General features: G+C 42.3%; 2 long non-coding RNA genes across 2 annotated transcripts in view; both read left to right on the forward strand.

The window, feature by feature from the left end:
- Positions 1 to 2084: 2084 nt before the first annotated feature.
- Positions 2085 to 6124, forward strand: LOC121110558. The gene is made up of 3 exons (XR_005859886.1): positions 2085 to 3592; positions 4699 to 4747; positions 4878 to 6124. It is a non-coding gene; the product is annotated as an uncharacterized LOC121110558 (long non-coding RNA).
- A 4794-nt stretch (positions 6125 to 10918) lies between these two features.
- Positions 10919 to 13705, forward strand: part of LOC112532318 — a 241610-nt gene continuing 238823 nt past the window's right edge. Inside the window, exons 1-2 of the long non-coding RNA XR_003074875.3 lie at positions 10919 to 10962; positions 12391 to 12453. This is a non-coding gene — a long non-coding RNA (uncharacterized LOC112532318). The remainder of the gene's footprint in view (positions 10963 to 12390; positions 12454 to 13705) is intronic.

Below are 13705 nucleotides of genomic sequence, written 5' to 3' on the forward strand. Positions count from 1 at the left end.
TTTGAGATCAGCTCTAACAAGCATAGTGCAAACAACAGCGGTTTAGTTTGTTGCATGCCATTGGGAAATTAAATGTGTCTGCCAAGCTAATGTCACTTAAAATTTGCAGTGACATTTACTGCATTTGACAAAATGTAGGAAAAAGAGGTTCCAATTAACCAGAACTTCAAACACAGCAGATCGCACCGTTTGTTTTGGAGGCATGATATTCAGAAAGGTCAGCCTTTCAGCAAGCTAACCTCCACCATTTACAGTGCTCGCTACAGCTAATGAGCACTTTGCTCAGTTACATAATGGGTGCTTTATGCAAAGAAAATCCTGATGTGATTCTGTCGTTGATGTACGCGGTGAAATCAGTTTTACCCTACAGATATGAAGAGAGGAAGTGATGTCTAAGAAATCTACTATAATGTACTAGAAAGACAAATGCCAGTTCTGCCCTGGGAACTGACCGTTCAGAAGATTAGTGTGTTCTTGCAGGAAAACAACTGAAAGAGAGAGATAAGGGCAGTTAAGTGCCCTGGGAGGAGTGGTGATCTTTACTTGGAAACAAGGACCTGAGGTTGAGGGAATCTGGGCATAGTCTTGTTGGGTCTTGCTGAGAGTAACAGTGAAGTTTCTTGGCAGTTAATTTCATGTCAGGTGAAACAGTCACATCAGGACTTCTGCCCTCAGACTTCTGATTGCAGTGCCAAGAGCCAGGAGGAGCTCCGTATTCCCACCTCAAATGGACCATCAAAAAAAGGAAAAAATTTGCAATCTTTATGTTTCTGCCTAGGCTTGTGAAGCACACAGAGCCTCATGTAATAGGGTGGTGGTTTTTAACTGTAGCATGGTGAAATAGTGCCTTAAAGGCAAGTAGAAATCTAATGCTTCTTTCTACACTGCATACTGTATGTTGACAAAAGACTGGAAGGAAGGTGAAGTCTATGGATAGATTTATTTTTCAGCTGTCTTATGTATTAACATTAATCTGTTCCAAATAACATATTTCTTCTGTCCAAATTAATGGTGGCTGCTGGCCTTTTAAGTGGTTTCACTTCTGCATTGGAACTGGTCTGTAATGTTGTTAAGCTATCTGGAAATAGTCAAGCAGAGGTTTTGCAAACAGTGGTGGTTTTGTACTAAAGGTATGTTCAGAGAACTCCAACTGTATCAAACTGTTGAATGACACACAGTTTCTGCTCAAAACCTTTTATGTTGCATCCTTTTACTTTTCTCCTGTCTTTTATTCTTTCTTTCTGTTCTTTCATTCTGTCTCAACAAACAAAACCATGTTTATATCTTGTTCTACAACAGTTTTTTTTAACCTACTCTTCTCCAGTTCTTTTTGTTTTGATCAAAACACAGCAGGACAATGATGGTTGACTAACCCCAACTCTTTGAGAGATTAACTTTTAACACAGTCCATGTATTTGAATGCCTTTGTTCTTGGCAGAAAACTTGGGAATGCCAGTTTGAAGGCAAGAGAAAAATAATTTGATACGCTTCTTGGGTGTTTTGAAACTACGTTTATAAGACTTAAAAATGAACAGTTACTGAACTATCAAAGATTCTTAGTACTGCATTTTACTTTTACGAACTTCAGTAGTTATAACATTAGCTCACTTACATCTGCAGTTTCAGAGAGGCGTACAGCACTGTCAGTCAAGTACTTCAGTTGTGATTTACTGTGCTGCAAGCTAGACATATTCCGATCAACAGCATTTTACCTGACCTGCTTTGCTATGGGTTCCATTTGAGTTAATGGAAAGATGAGGATGTAGGAGAAAGTGATATAAAGAACATTGGAAGAAAGCTTGGACTTTCTGAAGCCATTGGTAGTTTGGTCACAGGCCAGGGCCAGAGAAAGATTTTTTACTTTGAGTTAATGGGAGAAACTGAGAAGTACTTGGAATCATAGAATCAGAGAATGGCCTGGGTTGAAAAGGACCACAATGACCATCCAGTTTCAAACCCCCTGCTATGTGCAGGGTCGCCAACCACCAGACCAGGCTGCCCAGAGCCACATCCAGCCTGGCCTTGAATGCCTCCAGGGATGGGGCATCCACAGCCTCCTTGGGCAACCTGTTCCAGTGCGTCACCACCCTCTGAGTGAAAATCTTCCTCCTAATATCTAACCTAAATCTCCTGTCTTAGTTTAAAACCATTCCCCCTTGTCCTATCACTATCCACCCATGTAAACAGTCATATAAATGGTGGAGGCTGATTTTGTCAGGCTTTTTGTAAGAATGGGTTTCTTGGACACAGTGAGAAAAATACATTCTTGAATTAAATACAGCTCTCCTCATACTGAAGTCATAGCAACAAAATGACCTAACTCTCCAATTTTACTTTTTTTTCTCCTCTTGTAGTTGTTGCTTTAATTTCCTACAATATGTTATTCTTGTTGTTTGGAATCATGGGGAGGAGGGAGAGAGGGGAAACCAACCTGTGTAGAAATTAGCTTTGAGTTATTCCATCTGTGGACTCTTAATTTTGTCATGAAAACAGAGAAGCCTGGCAGGAAGCTAGCTTTTGACTGGCTTCATGTATCCTCTTGTCTGGAACTGGTTAAGAAAGTGTGGCATTTAGAATGAAAGCAAAAGCTTCATTTCTGGAACTCTGAGTGTTTGCCCAATTCTTTGACCATCTGTTTTTGTTGACAGCCACCTCTTTGTGTTGTGCCAAAGTTATTTTGGCTTTTATAATCTGTGTGTGTGTGTATGTGAGTACATGGTGGTGTGGTTGTGTGTGTCTCATTAGGGCTTTACTTACTGAGTATGACTGCAGGAGATTGAATGCTTAAAAGTAGTTACCTTGTGAGGATTGAATTACCAGGACAATTACGGTGACTAACCTTGGTTTCTCTTTAGTGGGACACTCCAATCCTGTCCATACTGCTATCCTTTCCAAAAGCTGTCAGATTCTGCAGGCATTCCTTGTAACTTAAGTTGCATTACAGCAGTGCTCAGTATGCAAGTACCTGCCTCAGAAGTCACTGTCATGATTAATAGCAGTGATGGAGAGCCCAACATCAGCCTGGACATGGAGAGCACGTCATTCTCTTCATTTCCAGAAGCTGGAGCTGGGGCCTATTAGGCGGTAGTATAGTGGAGGTGCTTGGTCACATTAACCTCTCTTGGCTTCACTAGTCTTCCATCCTTGAAGTCAGAATATAATTATTCACCCCCTGAATCCTCCATATGCTAATATACCTACTACCAGTATATATCAGTGATCCAGCAGAGAAGATGAGATTCAGAACCCCATCATGGAATTAAAAAGGCATTATGAAATATGGCTTCAAAATCTAGTGCATGACATTTGTGCTTCTAGATCATGCTTGTGTTTCTGTACCGGATTTGTTCTACACTGTTATAAAGCTACAGCTTCTCCTTCTGTTGTTATTCTGAAAGGGAGATTGAGGTAAAAGAGAATTTTGTGCTGCTTTCTAGACTTTGTTTTCCTAGCACTGCCTTCAGAACTCCTGCCTGGCATGAGAGTAGGCCAGAATAACGTGTATAGCCCGTGACAGCAGCAAAATGAGGCTAACAAATATCCTACTGAGGATGCGGTTTGACAGCTTCATCCATCCAGCTGAATTTGCATTGTGAGTATGAAATAGCTGCGTGTCATGGGCCACTGCCATTGCACACAGTCATTTATTTAATAACTCAGTGCACAGACATTAAAGGGGAGCCATGCAACACTTCATTTTGTTGAAGACAAATAAGAAAGCTAGAGATGCCAGCATTTAGAAAAGTCGGGGTTGCACTGTTTCATCACCATACTTTTAATGTTCAGTCAGGCAGTTCTTCAGGTGTGAAATGGATCAAATTTTTATTAATAAAGGTGAAGGCATGGGCTGTGGTATGTCACAGGCTGTTTCCCCATGTTGTTTTCCTTCAGGCTGAATAAGAAGGTAGGCTTTGAGAAAGATCAGCTTATTCCCTTGCGGTATGAAGTGCCATAGTTATGCAATTTGCACTAGATGTTTTTTGGCACCACGTGAACCAGGTAGGTACACCTGCTCAAAATCCTGACAATACTGTTATTTTTCTCTGGAGCATTGCTCCTTCACGCGGATTCTTGGCATTTGGTCAAGATTTTTCAGAAGTACCAAGTACTGTGATTCCATCCTTAGAAGGACTAATTTAAAATGATGCAGAGTGCCTAAAAATCAAGCTTCTTAAATATTTGTCTAAGTGGAAAAATGGAGAAATTAGAACACCTGAAATTGGTAGCTGCTTCTGAAAATCTATTTGCGAACATGTAAGAGAATATTTCTCATTTTCAACTCATTTTCAGGAATTGCCTTCAACTTAGGGATTTCGTGTTTTCTAGCACGCTGCTCTTCCAGGAGGCTGACAAGCAGTATTCAGTTGCTATCCTAGATAAGCTTCTATGATTCTAACTTAGGGATTTCCATGTGAAAAATTAAGCATCCTGCCTCAGCGTGATTTGTTTATATGTACAAACCCTCCCAGTGTTAGTGCACTTCTAAACCGACAGGTCCATTAATTCGTAAGCAAAAACGGAATTATGAGAGCCTCCACTGAGTTTTGGGAGGCAGCATGGAATGCTGGGCAAAGGTAACTAGAAGTTCTGTTTTTTGCTGTGAGAAATAGAAGTCAAATTGTTAAACAATACAATCTGTACGGCAGACTCCTAAATCCTCTACAGGTACTTAGTTTTTTTTTTTTTTTTTTTCTGCAGCAAGAGTCAAGAACTCAAATTATTCTCATCAGTGGGAGCCTATTTGAGGGTAAGTCATCAGACAAACTGGAAAGGAACACCAACAGTTGTCACTTGCCCTTAGCATCAGCAGTGCTAAAGCTTTTCGAGTGCATTCCTCACAGCCAGGCCAGTTTTAAACCTTCAGTTCCTATTTGCAGAATTCGACTGTATGACTGAAACATCTCCTGGGCTGCTTTTCTAAACAGCACATCGGAATAAAAGGTTTCTTTTTTAATTGAAGCTCTGGAAGAATTTCTGTTCTCAGAGGCCTATAGAAAAAGTCAGTTCAAAAATAGAAAAATAAATGCAGAGAGACTGCGCAGAAAAGAAGACCTGAAAGATGGATGTTTTGTTGTGTTCATTGTTGCTGAAGTAGGAAAAAATGTGCAAAAAAATAAAAATATAAACATAAAAAATGGCCACTTACGACTGGTTTACACTTGAAATATTTAAGAAGTAAGAAAAGCGTGTTCTCCAGCTCCTGAAACGTCTATTGTGCCCAAGTAACTATGCTAACTATCTGTTGGTGTAAGTGGATGCCACCTCATGGATTTCAGTGGCATATCATCTCTTCAAACAAGCAGAGAGAGTGGAAGACATTTGACACAAACAGAAGGATCGTACTTGCTTATGTATACCTCTGTGTGCCATTGACATGGAAGGCTTTGACTTTAGGCCAGTGCGTGTTTGGTCAGCCAGGCGATAGGGTAGCTCAAAAAAATCTGAAAGCATGAGGACATGACAAGCTATTCAAGGAGCAATCGACCGTAATTTATTTAAAGCAAAGCGAAGACCCTGTGTAAAGTTCTCATTTCAATAACAGCTGATTCATTCTGCACGGTTTGCCTGCAGATTTCTTCTGAGATGATCTCTAAGTCAGAGTAGAGCAAAAGGAAAAGGTAAGAGCCAGTTAGGTGGAAGAGTAATTAGAGTTTTCAAGTATTTGTCCAGTGGAACCCTTTAATGCTTCTTGTGGAGATGTTTAATTTTAGATTATTGTCACTTCTGAAGTTCTCAACACTCACTGCTGTAAGCTGTAAATGAACCCAGAGCCGTCATTCTAAACCTGTTTGGAATGGGGAAGCTGCAATGGGCTGCTTTTCCTGCCGCACTTGATCCAGGTGCTGCAGTTGTATTTCTTCATCACTGCTCTCACTGCTAGCTGACCACCTGTGGCCATAGGAGGCAGTGAAGCCTGGCTTCCTTGAACCTGCACATCTGACTCCAGTGGATTTGTCTGATGCAGCATTGTAGGTCTCAGGTGTTAAGATTTTCTTTCAGCACCATTGGAATGTATGCATATATACCTGTATATGAACAAAGATGGAAAGGTGTATGCTGTACAGCATGGGTGCCCAACCTTCAGGCTTTCCTGGGCCACAGTGAATGAAGAGGAATTGTCTTGTCCTGCTATAAAATAGGTAGGTTGCTCTAAAAGTAATGCCTCCTATTTATATACGTGGAAACTTCAATAGGTACAATGAGCACAATAAAGCTGTTTGACAGAGCAACTTCTCAACTACAAAACACTACTTTTCAACGTAGTCACCATTATGAGCTCTGAATTTTCACAAGCGGTGAACAAGAGCCCGTGTGTTGCACTCGTAAACATCTGCACTATCAGAGGTAATCCACTTCTGAAATGCACCACCCACCACCTCCCTGTGCTCACATCCACTGTTTGGTCTCCATAAATGTTCAACAAGCGTTGGCAATGTCAGTGGGTGCCATTTTTTTCTCATGGAGGAATTCAGTGACACACCTTTGCTTCATGTGCACTACCACGTCAGACACCAATTTGTCAGACTGCCCCTCTATTGCCATCTATCACATGGCAACAAAATGGAAAAGAATGTTGGTGGGAAGATTCAGCCCCTACTGCCGTACCAGCACTATCCACCTCTGGTATTGTGGGCCAACATCATAAATAGGAAGAATTACTTTCAGAACAGCCCTCATAAAATACGTAATGCAGTTGATGTATATATGTAACAAAACTTATTTTAATTTTAATTTTAATTTTTAATTAAAACATATGAAAAAGAGATCAACAAAGCAGAAAACCAGTGGGATATGTGCCCTTGTTTCTGGGAAACTAGCTCCTCAGTCCCATTTGATGGCAGTGGCTGCAATTCTCAGTGAGCTCTCAAGGCGTTCGTCAGGGAGTTTTGATGACATTTTACTCTTCCTGTGCTCCATCCTTGAAAACAGCTGTTCCCAAATGTATTCTCAAAGCACTGACATGCATAAGGTGTGACTGTGGAGCGAGGGGTACGTCTCCCTGGTAGGGGAGGACTAATGCAAGTCTGGTAAAGAGGTGCAATGTATTTTGTTTACTTATCTTTTTATTTTATTGTGTCTAAAGGGGTTTCAGTGGCCTGTGGCTTTTCTTGATAGTTGTTTACAGTTTATTGGCGGAATATGTTGCTCAGTGTAAGCACTCCGGAGGTAAGAGCCATATAAATAGACTAATAAAATAATACTACTTTACCATCCTGAGCAAAACTGCATACAGGGATTTGGGCTTCACTTTGAGCAGTTTTGTTCTCTTGAGTATATAAGCACTTTGCGGTTCAGTGCTATGGAGTGGTTACAGGCCCAGAAAGGTGAGGGGTATTTTGACTGAGGTGATACTGAGCGAGAAGAGTTGCATCAGCACTGGGAACTGTCTGGAAATTATCAGAAATGATGTGACTGGGTTGTCATGGAGCTAACGGTCTGCGTTTGGAAGTGCTTGTTGTGAAACCCTGCGAAGTAAGCTGAGCTGCTGCTTCTGGGAGCCTGTGCTACAGTGGTTTGTTGTAGTTATTCTTTTCATTGCTTGGGATTTGGTACTTAGACACACAATTCCGAGATGAGTTTTGAGAGTGAACTGTGAGCGGTCTCAGCAGATTTGTATCAAAGTGCCCATCCTAGAGGATCCCTTCCTGATGGACTGAAAGAGACAGTGGGGATAGCTCTTCAGAGGGCTTGGTTTGTTGTTTGTTTGTTTTTCCCCTGGGATTTATCAATCCTTGGGAGTCATTGTCCTGAGGGGAGGTGTCAGACATTCTGCTCATTCTGGATTTGTTTGCAGAAAAGACTGTTTTGAACCTGCTAGGTGATTGTGGTACGATCACAGAGGTGTCTTGTTTCTTATTGATCGCAAACAACTTCAGAACTGCAAATCCAAACCTCCACTTCTTCCAAAAGGAATGGAATTACACCTGCATGTGAAGAGCTTCCTAGGTTTGATGGGAGTTTGACACGAACATCTATCTGTACCTTACTCTGTATTTGTGAAGATGTCTGTTTTTCACTTGTGCTCAACTTGCATCTTGTTTCTGAATTTTTAGGTAAATTTTCAAGTAGGTTGAGGAGGCAAGTTGTGACAGGTCTACCTATGGTTCAGTTCTTGGATTTGCAGAGCACTTAAGCTAAACAATGCAGCACACTCACACGTGTGAGTAGCTCGTTAATTTGGATGGGCCCGTAATGACCTCGTGGTGCCTCCAGCTGAGCAAAACACACAAGGGAAGCTGGCTGGGGTGGGGTAAGGCTTCCTAAATTAGACAAGAGTAGACGCAGAAGTGTTTGTATGAGGATTAGCGGCACCAGAAGACAAAGGCTATGTTTTTGCTTGAACTTTAATGAAATTTATGGAGAATCCTCCGCTTACTGTGTCATACTAGTACTTGTAATTGGTAACAAAGCAAATGAGCAAATGGAGCTAGGGGAAGATGCACAAATTGTACTGGTAAGCTTTGGACCTGCGCGTGAGGCACCTGGTGGTGAACAACCTCATCTTTCAGGTAATGTGGTTTGGTTTTGTTCTACTTCTGTTCAACAAAAAACTATACCTCTTTGTATCAGCATGACACTGTGTAACGTGCTGTTGATAGGAATGCAATTTCCTCGTAGTTCTTAAGGAGTTAAAATAGCTTGGCTGCGCAGTGCTTGCAGTGATTTTGTTAAAATAATAAAAACAACAAAAAACACGCACAAAAAAAAAATCCAAACAAAACAGCTCTTGCAAAACAAAGAGGAATAATTAAGAAGGCGGTTAAATAGAAATGATCTAAATTACTTGATTAGTTCTTGCTCTTTTTTCTATCGCTTGTTGTAGACGAGTACAGGGAGAGCTGATACACGATGCGCTCACGCTCCACATCACTTAGATCCATCTGTAAAAGTAGAGCTGTTGCCACACATCCATTCTATATGCTGCATATTTTGCAAACAGCTACACCTACACACAGACAGCACGAGGCATTAGGGCTTTGATTTCCAGGATGCTGTATGTACGTGGAGCCTGCAAGCTGTGAAACGGCAGTCATTCCAAACCTGACTCAACTGATTTGGCTGAGTGTTAGCAATAGAAAGCACTGTCGAGGTGGGGGGAGAAGAGGTGGCTGCTCTTTATTTCTGAATGGAGTGCTTAATGACAAAGATTTTATGAAGTTGTAAGGCAAGTGATAGTAAAAACTGCAGTACGGGGCTGGCTCTTGCCATGTGTGGGTGTGTGCATGTGGATGAAGGCTACTTGGAAAATTCATCTCTCTCCATCTATGCTGTATCTGAGTTTTTATCTAGGTTCGTTATTGTATTTTTTTTTTCTTTTCTCCCTTGTGATGTGTTGTAAGAATGTGTTCTCCATCCTCCCTCCCTCTCTTCCTCCCTCCTTCCCCCCCCCCCCCAAGCTGTAGGGCCAGAAGGTGGGGTGGTACCTCAGGATAATGGTAGCAGAAGGCGAAGGAGGCAGACAGCTGGCAAGTTCTGCCCCAATATGCTTCTCTGAAAGAGGCAAGGAAAATGCAGAAGATGTGATGCCTGAATGGCTCACTTTGCAGCAAAAGGGAAGATTAAAAGTAAAATTAGTTAACATCTTGCTCATTTCAAACCGCCACACGCCAGCTTTTTGCTCCATGCTTCCCCCCCACCCCTTGCCTTTATTTTTGAAGGGAAGGAGGGAAGAGGCAGAGAATCCTGGGGTTGTGTAGAAATCCATGTACTAAGCAGCACTTGTAAGAGAGAGCACTCCAGGTAGTCTTCCTATTAGCTCTATCAGTCATCTTTATGAGACTGCCTGTTTGCTGCTGTTACCTAGTCAGCTGCATTCCTCCATAAGAAGATCTTATTTGCTGTACTAAGACAATGTTAAACAAGTGGCTGAAGGTCTGGGGTAGGAAGGGAAGCTGAAGGAATTGGAATTGCTCAGTCAGGAAGGGGAGCAAATCAGGGGATGGTACAGGCACACTTAGGGTCGCCTAAGACCTTACGAAGCTCCTTGTCTAAGGGAGATCCCATTGCTGTCTACTGCTCTCCAGTGGGAAGAGTGTAGGTAGAGAAGGCAGGTGGTGGTGCACGTAAATTTTATTCATGTGGAAAGGAGGGAATGCCCCGAGTCACACATATCAGTGCTTTCAATAGACCAATTTTGCTGTTTTTGCGGATAATTCCCTGAAGTGCTTACCCTTGTAACAAGACTTTATTGAAGAATAGGTTGATAGTGGTCATTAATGTCAGCCTTGTCTCTGCTGCAGCCCAGGGCTGATGCAGTCAGCAGTCCCTGTGACAATGGCTTAAAACAAAAAATGGCAATGAACTTGTAAGCTCAATTTTTGCAGAAGAGCTCTAGCCCTGGCACAAACACTAACTAGTAACACTACCTGATTAACTGCTTTCCTCTCTCAAGTTTTCTTACACAAGTCAGCATGGTGCAATTAGTTGCAGCAGGGGTAAGAGAACAGATGTCTCCAGTGAGGGTTCCTGTCCTCCTTAATGTGGAAGAAATGGAAGTACTGACTGGTCCTTCAAGTATATTAACCCCAGTTGTGGCCATCTGCAATGTGGTGGCTTTCCCAGTCGGTGGTAATGGTCTTTGTTAACAGCTCTAGCTACCCTGAATTGCCACTTAAGTGGGCCAATTGCTTTTTTGAACAAACTTATGTCATCTGCAGTACCACGCAGATAGGGGTTTCGCTGCTTTTCTATGTATAATGAAAAAGAGGCTGGCATGCACATAGATTGCAGGCCCTAAAATAAGGGCTTGTAGAGGAAATGCTGAGTCACAGCCTGAACCAGTGATTGAGCACCTGGTGGGAAGGCAGGGCCAACCCAAGGGAGCTCAGGTGCATGCAATGAACCTGAGGGACCAGAAGGGCGGGAGCCAGGATCCACCCCTTCCCAGACCTCATTTAAGGGTTGGCAGTGGAGGTAAGGGTGTCTTGCTAGAGATCTCTGCCTACCTGAGGCTTTCTAAAGGTAAGCAAATTTTCTTGCTTCATTTCTGCAACCACAGCTGCTGCATTTGGGCTCCTTCTCATTTGCTGTAGCTTGGGACTTTACCACCCTGCCATTATTGTTGTGTTTTCTATAACATTATGGCATTACAGGGCTAAAAGCTGTGCTGTGGTTGAGAAGCACTGTGTTCTCATAAATTGGCAACTCTTTTTTTTTTTTTTTTTTTGCAGCACTTAGAACTTAAATGCCTTAGGCTATGTCCCTGTGTTAATTTAACTAGGTCTAGTCAACTGTTCCACTACTGCTTTTAAGGCCTTACAGCTCTCTTTGTGATGACTACGTGATATGTCAAAGGTTATTGCAAGCAGTGGCTTCTTTCTGCAGTGGTGGTGGCAGTTGTGATATCAGGATGAGTAAAAGAAAAGTTTGTCACAGATGAAAGCTGTTACATGTGGCAGAGATGCTTTTGGAGGGCCCAGCTGTTTGGTTACGTGAATGTTTCTTCACTATGAACTCCTATCTTGCTTTTTTTTTCCTCCCCTCCCTCTTATCCTTTGCCATACCTGTTCACATGAGTGTATGAAATTCCTATGGAGCCTGCCTTACATCATATATTTTCCTGTGTACCTCTAATGAGGTGGGGAAAAAAAGCACCACGTTAATGATGGAAAGTTATTTAGTGCTGCATGGAGTTAATTGCTTCTAATCACTGCTTACATCCATCTGGTTTTATGGTAGACAACAAACCTCTTCATTGGATTTGCTCATTAGACATACTGTAAATCACAGCGATGCTCTGGCATCTTGCATATTGTGCTCCCATTAGTTGGGCTGCATTTTTGTAGAGCTGGGAACAAAGACTGGTAGGCACTGGGAAGTGGATGGATTTCAGTCTTTGCTTGGGAGCGCACCAGGGCTTGTCTCTTTTAGGTTACCTTGAGGCTGAAAAGCATGCAGAAAAGCTGCCAAACAGCCACAATGAAGAATTCACAGGGACACCTCAGTGGCATGTTTTTCCAGCTCAGAAACTGAGGATAATGTTTTCTGCTTGGGCTGAAACTAGATGTCATTGATCCTGGGTTGAGGAATAGCATAATTAAAAGGCGTGAGTTTGTTATCGTAGAACCATTAAAGTTGGAAAAGACCTCTAAGATCATCTAGTCTGAGCTCCAACTCATGCCCACTGGCCGTGTCCCTGTGTGCCACATCTCCATGGTTCTTGAGCACCTTCAGGGACAGAGATTCCCACACCTCTCTGACCAGCCTGTGCCAATGCCTCACTGCTTTTTCTAAGAGTCATTTTTTCCTGATATCCAACCTGAACCTCCCACGACACAGCTTAAAGCCATTACCTTACAAAGCCGTTATCTTTACAAAGGAAAGTCAAAATCCATTTAAAACCTGAAGTGGACCTAATGCTGGCTCTGTTTCTTTTTTTTTTTTTTTCAGAATGGTCACCTGTGGCCCTGTGAGTTGCCTTTGGCCAGGACCGGATAATTCATGAGGAGAGAGGTAAGAACTGTTTGAGTACTGATAGGTAGCTTGCTCAAGGCCAAGCTTCTGGCCTGTAGCACTGGTGAGGGAAGTCTCTTTTAGAGTAGGTGTAGGATGTTCTTGGTGGTCCATAGGGCAGAAAGGGCTCCTAGGTCAGTCCAGGGCTTCTCATATGTCAGTAATAATCCGAGTGAGCATTTACAAGTCAGCTTGGTGTGCCAGGTGAAATGGAGTTACTCTTCAGTTTGATCCTGAATTGCTTTAAAATCGAAAAGATTTTCCCCAATAGATCTCACCCAAGAGGATGAGATAACCAGGAAGAACTGAATGCAACTGAAATCACTACAGACAATGCAGTACTTCAGTGGCTTCTCTTTGTAGTACAGAGGATTTCTTGTTACTGAGTTCAGTCTACCTGCTGCATCATGGAGTCACTTGTAGATTGTAACACTGTCCCTCCCGCGTTCACGAGCCTGGAGGATATGTTCTGAAATCTGCATGGGATCTGTTCTGTTGTGAGTGTTGTACTGGTTCTATGGGCTGTTTTCACGTTCACTTTTGTACACAGAGCTCCTGAGGTGCTACTGGAACATGCAGCAGCAGCTTCAGTGCTTGGAGCTCTGTAATAAGTAGTAGCCAAATGAGTTGTATGATGATCTATCATTGCTGTTATACTTGCAATGAGCCATGTTAATTTCTTGGATATGAGGCGCACTTGATACTATGAAAATCTTGCTTGGAGGCCAGCATTTGATTTCCTTCTTAGAGGGAGCTGTTACAATAGGCACAAACAGTGCCACGTTCCCTATCCCCACCCCTTTTTCTTCCTTTTATCTGCAGCTGTGTGTCTTCTATCAGGAGCTTTTACATTCTGTGCACTGTGTTGGGTGCCCATTGTGACAGGAGCTGTTTTGCCATCATGCATAGGAATGCTGATTTGGGTGCCATGATAACTGCAATTTCTACTTGAAAGCACAACTATTTGTCCTGGTGGCATCTCCCTGGGGTACTCCATTCTGAAAAAGAAAAATGGATAATAAAACTCACTGCAAATGGCCTACTTCAATTTTTGACAAAATAAGCAAGCAGGATATTAAGAAGGATATTTTCTTCCTGATGTCTTTATAAGAAATCAGTGGTGGTTATAAGTGATTTCAGCTCCTCTTTTTCAAGCCAATCATAAATAATTCCCTGGAGGAGCTACCTTGCACAGCTTCAGAGGTGCATTGTCATCCACTAATCATGGCAGCTCTGCCAAACTGTGTCTGGT

The sequence above is a fragment of the Gallus gallus genome, chromosome 4 (assembly GCF_016699485.2).
Source record: "Gallus gallus isolate bGalGal1 chromosome 4, bGalGal1.mat.broiler.GRCg7b, whole genome shotgun sequence".
Classification (NCBI taxonomy): domain Eukaryota; kingdom Metazoa; phylum Chordata; class Aves; order Galliformes; family Phasianidae; genus Gallus; species Gallus gallus.